Source organism: Petaurus breviceps, unplaced genomic scaffold (assembly GCF_028583685.1).
Source record: "Petaurus breviceps papuanus isolate PSGF00001 unplaced genomic scaffold, PetGlider_PUasm1.0 175, whole genome shotgun sequence".
NCBI classification, from domain to species: domain Eukaryota; kingdom Metazoa; phylum Chordata; class Mammalia; order Diprotodontia; family Petauridae; genus Petaurus; species Petaurus breviceps.
In genome coordinates this window covers 16,871,958-16,887,902 of record NW_027185764.1, presented here as the reverse complement: position 1 = coordinate 16,887,902, position 15,945 = coordinate 16,871,958, and the positions used below count along the sequence as shown (strand labels likewise).

General features: G+C 40.6%; 1 long non-coding RNA gene and 1 pseudogene across 1 annotated transcript in view; one reads left to right on the top strand and one right to left on the bottom strand.

Moving 5' to 3' along the window:
- The window catches only part of LOC138158706 (uncharacterized), a 131,786-nt gene extending 118,044 nt beyond the window's left edge, over positions 1 to 13,742 (top strand). The window contains exon 5 of the long non-coding RNA XR_011167713.1: positions 13,319 to 13,742. This is a non-coding gene — a long non-coding RNA (uncharacterized lncRNA). The remainder of the gene's footprint in view (positions 1 to 13,318) is intronic.
- Positions 3,484 to 4,272, bottom strand: LOC138158703 (large ribosomal subunit protein eL19-like; annotated as a pseudogene).
- Positions 13,743 to 15,945: the final 2,203 nt, after the last annotated feature.

Here is a 15,945-nt window from a genome sequence, read left to right as displayed (position 1 = left end):
TATATATATATATATATATATTTAAACATTTGATTTTAAAACTTTGAATTCCAGATTCATTCCCTTCCTCCCTTGTCACCCACCCTTACTGGGAAGATAAGCAGTTCAGTATGGGTTGTACATGTGTAGCTAATGCAAAACATTAACATAGTAGATATATTGTAAAAGACTGACTATATTTCCCTCCCTTCTATCCCACCTCCCATTTGTTCTATTCTCTACTTTGATCCCGGACCTTTTCAAAAGTGGATGTTTCCAACTTCCTTTCCCCCCAACCTGCCCTCCCTTCCATCATCCCCCCTCTTATCCCCTTCCCCTCTATTCTCCTGTAGGGTGAGATACCCTACTTAGTATGTATTTCATTCCCTCCCCAAGCCAAATTCAATGAGAATAAGGTTGACCCATTCCCTTTTGCCTTCCTATTCTTCCCCTCCATTGTAACCATTTTCCCTTGCCTCTTCTATATGAGATAGTTTACCCCATTCTGTCTCTCCCCATCTCCTCTCATTATATTCCTCTCTCACCTCTTTATTTCACCTTTTAAGTATCATCCCTTCCTATTAAATTGGTCCTGTGCCCTCTATCTATGTATACCTGTAAACATATATACACACATTCACATGAGTATTCATATGCCCATATACCCTCATATATAGACATATATATGTATGTGTGTGTATGTATTTCTGTTCCCTTCAACTATTTTCATACTGAGAAAAGTTTCATCAGTTATAATTATTGTTTTTCCATGTAGGAGTGTTAATAGTTCAACTTTGATAAGTTCCTTATGATATCTTTTCCCTGTTTACTTTCTCATGCTTCTCTTGCTTCTTGTATCTGAATGTCAAATTTTCTATTCAACTCTGGTTTTTTCATCAAGAATGATTAAAAGTCCTCTATTCCACTGAATGACCATATTTTCCCCTGAAATATGATACTCAGCTTTGCTGGTTAGGTGATTCTTGGTTTTAATCCCAGGTCCTTTGACCTCTGGAATATCATCTTCCAAGCCCTTTGATCCCTCAGTGTAGAAGCTGCCAGATCCTGGGTTATCCTGATTGTGTTTCCACAATATTCAAATTGTTTCTTCCCGGCTGCTTGTAATATTCTCTCCTTAATTTGGGAATTCTGGAGCTTGGTATAATATTCCTAGGAGTTTTGGGGATCTTTTTCAGGAGGTGATGGGTGGATTCTTTCAACCTCTATTTTGCCCTCTGGTTCTAAAATATCAGGGCAGTTTTCTTTGAGAACTTCCTGGAGGATGATTTCTAGGTTCTTACTTTGATCATGGCTTTCAGGTAGTCCAATAATTTTTAAATTATCTCTCCTGGATCTATTTTGCAGGTCAGTGGTTTTTCCCATGAAATATTTCACATTGCCTTCTATTCTTTTATTTGTTTGGATCTGTTTAACAGCATCTTGATTTCTCATAAGGTCATTAGCTTCCATTTGCTGCAATCTAGTTCTGAAGGAATGATTCTCCTCAGTGAGCTTTTGAGATTCTTTTTCCATCTGGAAATTTTGGGTTTTTAAGGCATTCTTCTCCTCGTTGCCTTTTTGAGCCTCTTTTGCCATTTGAGTTAGTCTATTTTTTAAGGTGTTATTTTCCTAAGTCAGGCTGTTGACTCTCATTTCATAATTTTCTTGCACCGTTCTCATTACTGTTCCCAATTTTTCCTCCACTTCTCTTATCTGCTTCTTAAGGTCCTCTATGTCCTGTAACCAGCTCGTATTTTCCTTTGAAGCTTTTAGTGTAGGAGTTCTGACTTCACTGTCTTCCTCCTGTTCCATGCTTTGCTCCTTTTTGTCCCCAAAATAGGAGTCTAATGTTGGAATCTTCTGTCTGCTTTGTTTCCTTTGCCTGGTCATGTCGCCCCTCAGTCACTTGACCCCTGGGCTTTTTGCCACAGTAGCACTCTGCCACCAGATAGGGGAGCTCTCATCCCAAACACTGGGGTTTTCTCAGGTGCCAGACGTATTAGATGGGTGCCCTCTCTGAGGTCTCCACATGCTCTGGCAAGCTGGACACACATCCCAGGACCTCCACCCTAGACAGCAATCCAGATCCAAGCAGGTTAAAGCAAGAGCGGTTACCCCTCAGACTGGTGCTTGGTCCCCTACACTCTTCAGGCCAGGAGCTGAAGTTGTCATGTGGCAGCAGCTGTGCTGCAGCCTTCTGTGGCTTCTTGCCTTGGAGGCAAAAACCGATGCACTCCCAAATTTGTTTTTTGCTCATTTTTAAAAGTTGAACTCTTCTCCTGCCATAGAGGGGACACTATCCAAGCTTCTTGTACTGGGATCCAAGGGACTGGTCATTGGCTTTCTTTGCAGGGGCCTCTGGCACTTCAGAGCTTGCCCACTGTGCTAAGTTGGCCCAGCCTAATCTTGCCTGTTGTGCCCTGGACTCCAGCAATTCACCTGCTGTGCTGGGGCTGGAAGCCTCACAGCTATCCTGATGTTATGCTGAACTAGGACCATGAGGCCTTGGTTGCTAAGAGCCTTCTGCTGGACTGCCTGGACAATGCCTGTGTCAGGTCTGCTTCCCCCTTGCCCAAGTGAGACAGACCCCTCCTGAAGTCCTTCCAAGTTATCTTGGGTCAGGAAATTGTTTCACTCTGCCCTATTTTGTGGCTTCTGTCGTTCCAGAATTCTTTTAGAGCCTAAATTTAATGTTGTTTCTGAGGGAAAGTGGGGAGAGCTCAGGCAACTTCCTGACTTCTCTTCACCATCTTGGCTCTGTCCCACAGAACATTTTATATAGTGAACAGTTTTCCATGTGGGCATCAACTGCTCTAGCATTCTCATAATAATTGGGTCTATTTTATATATTTGTAGTGATTGAATAACCCATGAGTGCAGAACTGAGTCAAAGGATTTGCAATAATTAACAAAAGTAGGCTTATGTTTCAGCACTTTCAGGTAGCTTAATAATTTCCTATTTGATAATAATGTCTTCTTCACATTCTGAGTTGGGTTTTTTTGGCACACTATTTTTTTCAGGCAATATATTATTTTCCTGTGTCTATTTACACATTTTTTTCATGATACAAGCCATAAATTATTTGTATAAAGTACATGTATCTGTATGAAAACATGTAATTAGCCTACATTTGGAGGAATTACTAGTGATCTTTTCTTTCATAAAAGATAAATAGTATCTTCTCTTAAGAAATATGGGATCAGGCTTATGTCTGAGAAGAAGATTCCTTTCTATTAATTCATATTCCACTCTGAAGGATTTGAATCAATAATGATAGATTTTGTCTTATCTTGCAGCTTTTTAGTTTTGAAATGAGGTCCCCACTCTCTACCATCACCCTTCTTGATGTAGCTTCTTTTCTTTTTCGTGTAGCTTCTGCTGTTCATTGTCTATTTCTTATTTGAACCAACCTGTATCATCTTTGTTGTACTGGATTTCTTGTAGCCATATAGAGGATCAGACATTTTCCACTTCCATCTTCTTTAAGGATTCTGTCTTGTGCCTTATTATAATTTTTTTTGACAGTTGTTCATTTTTATTGCATATGCCAAATAGAAGGGTACTATGTACAGAGGAGATAGGGGAGGATCATTTTTTAGTCTCCTCCTCTTTGGACAAAGTCTTGATGATTTCCTCTTTCTTAGCCTGCAGACGCTCTTCCCGATGCTTTCGTGCTTCTTTAGTCTTAGACCTTCGAGCTTCAGCCTGGTCAGACAAGAGCTTCTTCTGGGCCTTGTCGGCCTTTAGTTTATGAATGTGCTCCATCAGTATTCGTTTATTCTTGAACACATTTCCCTTCACCTTCAAGTACAGGCTGTGGCACATGTGGAGGTCAATCTTTTTGGATTCACGATATCTTCGAAGCAGACGGCGAAGAATCCTCATTCACCTCATCCAGGTCACCTTCTCAGGCATACGAGCATTGGCAGTACTCTTTCTCTTACCAGTACCCATGTGCCTGCCCTTCCTTCGAGCCAGAGTATTTTTTCGGCACCTGGCACGAGAGTGCACAGTAACGGGCTTCCGGATGATAAACCCATCTTTAATCAGCTTTCGGATCTGCTGGCGGGAATTGGCATTGGCAATTTCATTGGTCTCATTGGGGTCAAGCCATACCTTCTTCTTTCCACATCAAAGGACACTAGAGGCAAGCCTCTTCTGAAGCCTGAGCATACTCATGGCTGCAGCAGCAGCGCGGAAAAGGAAAGGAGAGAGAACGTCGCAAGCCCGGCCCCTCCCATTATCCCTTATTATAATTTTTAAAAATTTCTAAAGTCTTTGTAATAAAGCTTTTGAATAATGCTAAATTGTTTATTTGTTCTGCTTTGACTCCTTGTATTGCCTCAACCTTTTGACTTACTTTCAGCTGCTGGTTAAGGGAATGTAGATTTCTGATATGCTTTTGTTTTCCAGATTCCATTCCCTATATTTTTGCTTTAATTGTATAATTCATGTTTTTACTACATCAAATTTCCCAAAGTCTTTCTGTTGATTTTCAGTACAGTAGATTTCTCAAATTTCTTCTGACAAGGCAGAAATCTGTCCTTAGATATAGTCCTTGCTATCCTGGCAATAGTTGCTGCATATACTACTGTGTGCAACTCTGAAATGCTTTTATACTTTCTGTCAAAATTTGTGAGACAATACTTCAATTCATGATGGTTATACCAGGTGCCAACTTTTTAAATTTTTTCTGTTTTGGTATATTTGGTCTGCTAATTGGATTGACACAATTAAACTCAAAAGGACTTTTTGAAATTCCAGTGTATGAGCAACTCTTTTTTCAAAATAAATTTTAGACTTTGGTGTTTTTTTTTTTTTACCAATTGTTTCATTATTAGGTATTATTCCTGTAATTTGAATGAAGTTAACATTTTCAATGACTTCACTGTCTTGAATTTTTCCCTCTTCAGATTGTAATACTTCCTCATTGTTCATCTGTTAGTTCATCTAATCTGAGGTTAAGGGATAAAGTTGGGGGGTTTTTTGTATGATTTTTCTTGCATTTGTTGGCAATACACTGTTGTATGACTTAGAGCTTAAGGAACAGTTGACAAAAAAGTAGTATAAGGTCCTTGCCTGAAACTTGTGAGATTTACTTCCAAGTTTATTATCATATAGTATTGACATTATAACTTACCCTCAAAGCCAAGAAGCCATAAGTTCAAGATCTATGTCTGACACATTTTGGTGTGATCCTGGGCAAGTCATTTAATTTCCCAGTGCTCCAGAAAGCTCTATAAGACTATAAATTGCAGAGAAGATGCCAACCAGCATTAGTAGAGGGCATTTCTTCACTGGGAGTTCCCTACACCAATAAAATCACTGGTCTAGTTTCTATTCTTATCCTATATTATTGATGCATTATAAAAGTGTATGTCTTCAGTCCATTTCATGTGCACTCATGGTTTGTCCACTTTAATGATCAGCACCATCTTCCCTGAAACATTTGCAGTAGTTGGAGTATTTTTATTTGTTCCAATCTCTCTTGCTTTCTTGTGATTCTAGAACAGTAGTAGTGCCATTTTCTCTGCTCTCCTCCATGTTAAGCTGGTGTTATCCAGTGGGACTAGCATGCAACTTTATGCTGCCCTGGCTGTTTCTTAGATCTATAGGAGCAATTTGATCACACTGGCTGCTGGGGTGCTAACCCAAAAAGTATATATCTCAAGAGCCCAATTGCCTAACTTTTCAAGATTCTTGCCAGGACTTCCCAGCTACCATATGGATCTCAGAGCACATAAACTTCCATCTGTACACTGCCTTGACTGGTATTCCCTTCCTTTGCCTTGCTTCTCACCCTCTTACCACATAGATGACAGGCTGGATTTCAAGGGGACTATTATTTTTTTTTAAGCACCATAATGGTCTAAGGAGCTCTGCTTTGAGAAAAAAAGGATATAAAGAGGTCTTGGTCCCCAGGGATTTCTACTCTAAAGACATTGTCTAATTCACCTTGTTCATTACTATTTGTTTCTACAGAACTTGTAGCTTTTTTCTCCTAATGAGGACTCAGCATTCTACAGATAACAAACCTAATTTCCTATAGGAATTCAGGGCATCCCCAATGGTTGGGGTAGAGAGGAAGAACAGGGAGACACTTTGTGATTCCAACCTTAATTTCAAACTCTGCCTGTCACTAAAGCTTGTATTCACTCTGATCACAGTAGTTTAAGGTTCATGTTAATTATGTAATTTCTTTTCATATACTTACTGCCTATCTCCATAAACTAGAGACTTTCTATTCCTGTTGCTGTGGATCTCATTACTGCTATCATCTTTAACTTAAAGTTAATTCTGATTGTCTTAAGTATTCTTGTTTTTCTCTTAGTAGGTGGTATATACCTGACATCTGACACCAAAGTTAAATAAAGGAAGGGAGGAAAAGAATTCCTTTAACAATGCCTTTGTTTATGAATTTCTTCAGAGTAATTTAGCCTGCTGCCTACCTGCTATAAATTACTGAATAAGAGAGGGGATAAGTCAATAGAGGCAAAATCATTAAAGATTTGGAGCTAGAAGCTCTAACTGTTCATATCCCATCATTAGATTATTTTTTTCTCATTATCACCTATAACCCCTGCCTCAGTTTCCCTGCCTCTGGCAGAACTGATCTTAGAATTAATTAACTAATGTCCATAGGGTAAATGCTATGTGGATGCTAAGTAGTATTAAATAATTACAACCCACAAAAGATGAGCTCATCGTCTCATTTATCTGATGCATGAAAATGTTGTTATGTGTCTTTTTCACAATGACTTTATTTAACAAGAGCTGATCTTTGCAATTTGGTTTATTTTCTCTACCCCTTTTAATTCTAAACTAAGGAGTTATTAGCAGATAACTGCTCATTGCTGCTGTAAATCAAGAAAATGCTCATTAAAAGCCCAATCCTGCAATTGCTAGGAGTTTTGGCTGCATGGGAATGGGAACAGAGCATGATTTTGGTTAAGTGTACTAAATTTCAAAACACTCAGGCAGGGAAACACAAAATGATGTTTCCAGGGGCTCTCATTTTATTCACTAAAACTAGACCATACATGGCAAATATTGGAGCAATATGAGTCCAAAAAATATTGATTCAGACCCCAAAACTGAGAAAAGGAACACATGTGGGGGACTCACTGTACCAAGGATCTGTTCTGGGCCCCCAAGGTAGCCACTGATTTTGTTATCTAATTCTAAAGAATAGAATTAAAGAGGAAAGTGTCTACCCCTGTGGGAGCTAGTTTTTTTTTTTTATCAGATACTGACATTGATGACCAGAGAGAGAACTGAAGGCTAATTTTAAGAGCATATCTTTAAACTTTTTTTTTATAATAAAGACAAATAAAGGACTGATGCTTAAAACAGATGGCCTGGGCTAAAGGCAGAATGACCATAGAACTTTCATCACTACTGGTTCTTCCCTCTTACTGCCTCCCAAGTGACACTTTTAGTTTTCCTGTGTCTTGTAGCAAATGTGTGGGATCTTAACTGGGGTGTGGGTGTGGGTGGGAGATGTGGATCTGATTTTTAGAGGGAATTATGGGAGGGGTGTTAAGTCCTGGTTGATCCTTGAATTTTGCTGTCCTTTTCCCAAAGTACACACACTTTACAAGACTAGTAGAATTTGGTTTTGTGACATTATTCTTCCCCATCATTGCTCATCTTTCAGCATTATTAGTTGAATTGAAAAGTCAGTAATACTCAAAGTTTTGCCTTTGTTTAGCCTCAAGTTTGTGGCATATATGAATTGCTCCTCCTTTTATCATTAACTCTTTACTTGGATTTTAGGCAGTTTTTCCTTTTGCATATACCTTTTGCATTAATGCTTGTTGAATTGAATTGATGCAGACTATGCTAAGACCAGCAGCTAAGGGTGCAGTAGATAGAGTACTGGCCCTGGAATCAGGAAGCCTCATCTTCATGAGTTCAAATCTGGCTTCAGACACTGGACAAGTCACTTAACCCTATTTGCCTCAGGTCTTCATTTGTATAATGAGCTGGAGAAGGAAATGGCAAACCACTCAAATATCTTTGCCAAGAAAACCCCAAATGGGGTCATGACGAATTGGACACAACTGAAATGACTAAAACAGCAACATAAGACCTGCTTAGGTATCAGTTTAAGTATTAATTCAGCAGTTCAAATTTTATATGTTAGACAAAAAAAAAATTGCAAGATTTTGAACAAATTTTCAGAAAGGTTTTCCAAACATCTTTTAGGAGCAAGATAATAATATGAATTGGCCTTGAAGCAAAGCAATGCAAGGAAGTATCATGCTTTACATAGTAGGTGTTTAATATTTTTTCATTATTGAGTTGGACTAAGAGACAGAAACCCCCATTAGACTTGAAGCCAAGAAATTCATTGATTTCTCTGAAATAGTAAATTATATATTAACAAACTCCACCAATGAAAGAGATACTCAGGAGTCTTTGTTTTATCAAGATAAAGGATGGAACTTTGTTAGAAAAGGATTGTCAATGGGATTCCCAAAGTTCTTTCTTGGGAAACACGTGAAGATAACAAAGAACATTAACATCTTTTTGTTTTTCATGTAGTGACTTAATTTAAAGTGAAGTAATGGGAGTAGCAACTGATGCAGAGTGTGGGGGAAAAAACCTAGAACCTGGAAAATTTATGCAATCACTACAGTACTAAATAATAGTCTGTCTGGCACATTTTAATGCACAACACTCCATTTGAGCAGAACAGGAAAGCCAGTCCTCCTCATAGCATAGGAGTGAGAGACTACAGGAATGGACAGTCAAATATGCTATTAGCCATAGACACTAGGTTGGTCTACTTGGTTGATTTTCTTTGTTCCTAGGGAGAATCCAATGTAGGGTGGAAGGGAAATGACATCTTGGGAAATGACAAACAAAAGGCATCAATGAAGCTTTTAAAAAGTGACTCAGATATTTTATTTAAAAATTTTTTATTTTGTCATTTTACTTTTTTAAAAGATTTTTTTTTTACCTAGAATAGCAGTACCTATTTGCAGTTATGAGAGACTTACTTGTTTTTTGAAATAGATTTGGAAAGTTCCAGGCCCATTTATGGTATTTGTTTATTTATATATACTTTCATACTTATATAGCTATGGAGGAATTGCTGCTCATTTGTGGTATACAAGTTCAAAAGTTGTGGGGGGGGGATTGAATCTTTAAAAAGAGACTTTACTTTTAAAAGGGACCTACGAAGATCACGTCAAAGTGGTTATAAATACAGAAGTACTCATTATTACTGATCCATATATTTTAAATTACAGGGCAGCTAGGTGACACAATGGATAGAGTGCCAGGCTTGGAGTTCAAATTTTGCCTCGGACATTTACTAGGTATGTGACCCTGGACAAGTCACTTAACTCTGTTTGCCTCAGTTTCCTCATCTGTAAAATGATCTGGAGAAGGAAATGGTAAATTACTCCTGTGTCTTTGCTAAGAAGACCCCAAATAAAGTCATGAAGTGTCAGACATGACTGAAAAATGACTGAACAACAAATATTTTAAATTAAGAGTTAATGTAACATATTGGATAAGGGATTGGCCTTAAAATCAGGAAGTTTAGAGTTTAGAACCTGCCTCTGACAGGTACTAACTGTGCAACCATGGGCCAGCTACTTAATTTCTCAGTATCACAGCAATGTTTTTTTCTTTCCTTTAATAATAATGATGATGATGATAGCTAACATTTATATGGGGCATTGCTTTGTGCCAGACACTACTAAGTACTTTACAAATATTATTTCATTTGATCCTCACAACAGCCCTGAGAAGTAGGTGCTAGGATTATCACCATTTTACAGATGAGAAAACTGAGGTGAGCTCAAGTTAAGTGACCTGCCCAGGATTGTGCTGCTAGTAAGTGCCTGAGGCTGGATTTGAACCTAGGTCTTCCTGATTCCAGGCCCAGCACTCTATCTTTTGCACCATCTGACATTTTTTTTTTAATGAATCTAACAGTCTTGAACATTGAGACAACTAGGTAGTACAGTGAATAAATAGAGTGCTGAACTTGAAATCAGGAAGACTTGGGTTCAGATTTTACCTCAGAGATTAAATTAGATGTATGACCTTACCCTAGACATTTAATTTCTTTGGGCTTTAGTTTCCTAATCTGTTAAATGAGCATCCAGCTCTAAATCTATCATCCTGCAATCCTGCTTCAACATAAAAAGAACAGGAAAAGAGAATTACTACTAAGAAACTGGGAACTTCTGTCAGGGACAGCAACAAAAACGTTGCCACAAATATTTGTTGTACACACGGGTCCTTTCTCTCTGTGTTTGATCTCTTCCATAGCAACTCTTCAGAACTGAAATCTGTAGAGGAACTTTGGCTCTGAATTGGTGGAGGGAGTTTTTACACTGGGAGATCTCTATGCCAGAGCCGTGGTTACTCAGATGAGGTAATGGGGGCCTCTCCAGAGGGAGTCAATATCCAGGTTGCAAGTTCTACTATGCGGACTCTAGCCCATTGTTCCTGCACCTTTTGGTTCTCCGTTGGGAAAATGTCACATGTCTCTACTCTTTAGGGTCCTGTTCCTTTCCTGGGATCACCCTCCCCACATCAGCAGCCTCCCTCTTTCCCCTCTTTTTCTTCCTCCTTATGGTTAGTTATTGACCCAGAGGCTGAAGTTGGACTCTGGGCAACATCTTCCAACATCTGTGACTTCATTGTTCTGGAGGAGACTGTTCTCTGTATGCTCTACTCAGCTGAATTTGCCCTAGGTGCCTGAATTCCTACTTGTGATTCTGCCTTACATCAATTAAATCATAGGACTGAACCAAACATGCATATAGGTTTATATATGTACATATATGTATACATGTGTTTATATATGCATATATATAATTCTGAACAGATTAAGTCAATCTTTGAACACGGTGAATCCCCTGTCAACAAACTGACCCTTGACTATTTCTCCACCTCCATGTCCTCAAATTGGTCAGAAGAGCAAAGAATAAATCATCTGAGGAATTCTTTCATTGAAATAAACTTAGCACATAGCAGAAACAGAGTCTTCTGCTTGAAGTGGGGGAAAAGTTCCTTTCACAGACTTAGAAACACTCAGGTTGGAGTGTTCATACATCCTTTTATCTTTAAATTGACTGGTGATATATTTGCATATTTCTAAATTGGCCTTAGAAACAATAAGAACAGAATCATAAAATTAGAAAATCTTAGAGTAGAAAGGGACCCCAAGGGACATCTGGTACGACCTGTCCCTCAACACTAATGCCCAATAATGTTAACATGCTAAGTTTATATTGAACACCTCCAAGAGAACTCAGTGCCTAAAGCAACCATTCTATTTTGGAGCAACTATAATTGTTAGAAAGCTTTTCTTCATACCAAGTCAAAATCTGCACCTGCAACATTTCTACCTACTGCACTTCTGCTTGGGTAGAAAAAGTCAAATCCTTATTCCTCATGACAGGCTTTCAAGTACTGGAAGAAAGCCAACTTATCTCCATCCCCACCACCTTTCTGTCATCTACTGTAAACATCTCCGTTTTCCCCTATGATCTTCTTATGGTAGATTTTCCCACAAATGACTTGGATTATTCAAAGGCATAGTCTAACAAAAAGAAAACCAACCTGGGTATCCAAAAATGTGACCTATAATTTGAATTCTGTTGACTTCCTGTGAGACCTTACCTCCCTTAATTTCATAGGGCCTCAGTTTCTCCTCATTTGTAAAATGGGAAGAATAATATAGGCCTGTCTTTATCCAACAGAAATGTTTGTGATGATGTAGAGGGAAACACTTAAGAGTTCGTGTAAGAAAAGTACCATGTAAGGGAAGGGATGGCTGGGTGTCGAAGTGAGTAGAGTGCTGCCCTGAAGTCAGGAGGACCTGAGTTGGGATCCGGCACTTAACACACACACACACACACACACATACACACACACACACACACACACCTAGTTGTGTGACCTTGGGCAAGTTACTTAACCCCAATTGCCCTCCAAAAATGCAAAAAAAAAAAGAGAAAAATACCATGTAAATCCAAGGTATTCTAATGTTCTTTCTTGAGGAAGATGGAATTTGGGTGAGATTTGACAAATTATTCTTTGTTTACCTGATGCTATCACAATACTCCTACTGTCTCCCTTTCCTGGACACTTTTTATTATTTCAGCTTCATTCTGAGTAGCTTGGACAAATTAGACCTCCCTAGAGAAATTATAGAAAATAGAAAAATTATCCATTTCAAGTGTGAAGGATCAGATGCCTGTGTAATTTTCATTGTTGTGTATAGTTAAAAGCAGCTGTCTTCTTCAGCCCCCCTGAAAGAGAAAAGGGTTCCTTGGTCTTTCTTGGAGGGATAAGTTGAGAATTTTTATTTGGTGAAGTGGAGGGGGATTTTGGTGGGGCAGACTTCATTTCTTCTTGTATCATAGTCTGAATCCCAAGATTCCCCTAGCTTTGGTGGGTGAGGAGCTGGAGAAGGGGCATGCAATTAACAATCACTACCTCCCCGGTCCAGGAGCAAGCTGGAGGGACAATGAGGAATTAGCTGGCAGACAATGGAGATTCAATAAAGCAGCAGATCAGATTTCAGTTCTTTGTTGCTAGAGCCTCGTGCCGATGGGTTAATGGGGCAGAAGAGATTGGTGAAGGACGACAGAAGCGGGCTTTGAAAAAAGGTGTCAATAAAGGGGACAGGAACAAAGGCCAAAACACACACCGTCAGAAAGGGACAGATGGGAGTGAAAGGGGACAGGTCTGGGGAAGAAAAACAATTAGGAAGCAATTGAGAGCCTGGGGGGGGGGGGAGCTTCATCATTTATCAGTTAACCAGGCTTGGGCCGACCAGTCCAGCTTGGGGAACATGCCCCTCGGGAATGCTCGGAAAATCTTCCCGGGAGCTGTTTTAGGGTCGAGCAGGATTCTTCAGGCCAGGGTTGAAAGGGAGGGTGATAGGAGAGGAAAGCTGCGGGGAAAATGCTGTGGATCTTGGTTTATATTTTCACCAAACCAACTAAGATTTGCCGCCTCTTTTCCCCCAAGTAACAGAACAATTCGCTTGAGTAACTCAAAGACACCTCAACTTCTGCTTTACTTAAATCTGGTAGCCTGACAGTAGCGTTTCTGGCTATTCTCAGTTCTGTCTAAACTGAGCTCCCTTACAGCATTAAAAGTGCGTTTGAGGAACTGCCTCCTCGCCTCCTCTCCCCCGCACCCCCTTAAATAAGTGCTAATTAAGCGGACTTGCCCGTTTCAATGGCTGACTAGCTATTTCCCAATGACCATCCTTCCTTAGTCTCCTAGGTCATCCTACCTCGGCTATCCCACCTCTCCATCCCTCTTTGGAATAAATAATTCCGAATTTGTTTTCTCTAGAAACTTAAATCGCGGGAGAAGATGAGGGGAGACTGAGAAGGGAACCAGAGACCAAACCTATACCAAGAAAGTGGCTGTGACCCTCCCAGATTCCCGCTAGACGTCGCTGTCTCCCCTTTAAACCCTCCTGCCTTCACAATGCAAACCGGTGCTTTTTAATTAACGTGCAAATTGAGTAGATTAAATGACTCTAAATAATTAGCCACAGATCCTATAAACAGGATAACATATTTAATTAAGCAGCGATATAGATTTTGGAAACTGTTAATGTATTTTTAGAATGGCTGCTTAGATCTTTCACTTTTTCCCCCTAACTTCAAACATGTAACTACAGCCCTCCGAACGTGGATAAATATCTGGAAACAAGATTACGCCTGTTAACTTCTAATAGAAATGTTGGACTAACAGCCCTAACTCGCCTAGCTCAGGCAACCAGGCGCGGAGGGCTGGCCTGAATGGACTTCCAGTCTTGGGCCTGGTCGGGCACGTGTAGACATGCCAAAGGAGAAAAACTTATTAATGTTATCAGCATTATATTTTGATTGGGGGAATATGTGTGGGTGCGTGGGCGCAAGTGTGCGTATTTCTTGGTAGAGGGGGTAAAAATGATGAAAAGTGAGGGAGAAAGAGAGAAGGTAAGTGAAAAATAAAATCCAATTTCATTATATCAATCAAATTTAATTGGCAATTTGTATAAGCAATGACCGGGCTGGCTTTAGGTAAAACTATTAGGCGAAAGGCGGGTGTGCTACTAAAATTCTTGGTTAGTTAATTAGTGTCTGAACTGCGGAGGAAAGGGATCCTCAGATTTACTCTCTACAAAGAGAGAGCAGCACAGACAATTCATTAGGCAGGCGGCTTGTAAATTAGAGCTAAGTTAACCTGATTTCCCTTAATTAAAACATCTTTTCTCGTTTACGATGTGGATATAAGTAGATCTCCAGGGTTTTGAATTTTCTGCAACAGCAGATGGTCAAGCTAGAAGCAGATAATAGTTAACGCTTTCTCTCTACCAGATCCGAACAACGTGAGCCGCCGACCCATCTGAGGATTAAAATTAGAGATAACAAAGAGCCGTTAACCCTTTAAAGTGCGGGTTAAAAAAATAATAAGTGGAAGGGGGGATGCGGTGTGATAAAGAGAGTGCGATTAGCTGGGAGGGCTGGAGGAGGCTGGGAGGTGTTAAAAATGGGCCTCGGACTTCGAACGCGTGATCCTTGGAAGTTGTAGGGCGATGCTAAGTCCTAAACAAGCTTTGGAGGCCGGGGGCGGGGGGCGGTGGCGGGTGGGGGGTGGGGATCCAAGTGAACCTCTCGGGCTTGCATTTCCTCGGCTCCCTGTTATGGGCTTTGGCCTCTAGCCGGAGTGTAACGGGATTCGGTCAGACTCTAGAACTAAGAAGGGTTTTCCTGATCTGGATGGACTAGAGGGAACATTGTAGGTCAGGTACCTTGAGGGGACCTGCTCCTAGAGTCCTGTTCCCAGAGCGAGCGAGCGGGTGGATTTAGGGTCAGGGTCAGGGTCAGGATTGTCTCACATTGCATTCTCCGCTATCTGGAATCTGAGTTCCGAGCACTTTCCGGAGTCCCCCTATCCATAGCCGAGGTCATAGCCTAGAATCCTGGAAAGAGTTGGGGGCTGCCGGATAGGTAGTGACTGGACTCCACGATCCGGTTTTGAGAGAACCAGCCACGCTGAAAGGATGTCCAAGTGACTTTTCTCTGGAGTCAGATACTGAACCGGACAATTCTGTGGCCTTTCCTTCTGGAAACAATGTGTAGAAATATTCATAAACCTGCACGGAAACACGTGCCTAGATATAAATATAGCGTTTCTCCCCCGCCCCGTGTCCCTAGCCGGATGTATTTATGTACACGCTAATGTGTTTATCACAAGCCCCTGGCACAGAGGACTGGTGTCTATTGATCGAGAGTTTCCCTGGGCGCGCACGGGGAGAATCGGGCACGTCTTCACAACTTTCCTCCGGACCCCCTGCCCCTCTAGGAAGCGTGGGAAAGACCAACTTAATATCTGTAAGACCTGGGGTCAGGGTCGGCTGCGGGAGCCTTCGCTGGTTTTGTTTTCAATTAGATCCAATAGCTAATCACCTCCCTGGGATGAGGAGGGGAGGAGAAGCTGTTTTCCATAGGCTTTAGGCCTTACTTATCTCTTCTAGGGTCTTTAGGTGGAGAGACCCTGACAACCCGTGGAGATGGTTGGGGGAAATAAGAAATGGCTCAAATTCTTTTGTGGGTGCCTCATAGATGGTTGTGGGCAGAGCTTGAGAGTAGAAAGAGTCCTGGGTTTTAGGTGGGGAGGAATTCTCAAACCCATCAACAAGCATTTATTAAGCACCCATCGTGCCAGACTCAGTGCTAGGGCCTGGGCTACAAAGACCAAAAATGAAAGAGTCCCTGTCCTTGAGGAGCTTGGGGGGGAAGGGGACAGAGAACATTCCCTTACTTTGGACAAATCACTTTTCTGAGTCTCAGTTTCCTCATCTGTAAAATGAGGATGATGACATTTGCAATCATGAACAGTCTCACTAGAATGTTGTAAACATAAAAGGAGGTAATTTTCGACCTTTAATGCCCTGCGTACCCTATGTACTCCTGTGGCAACCATCC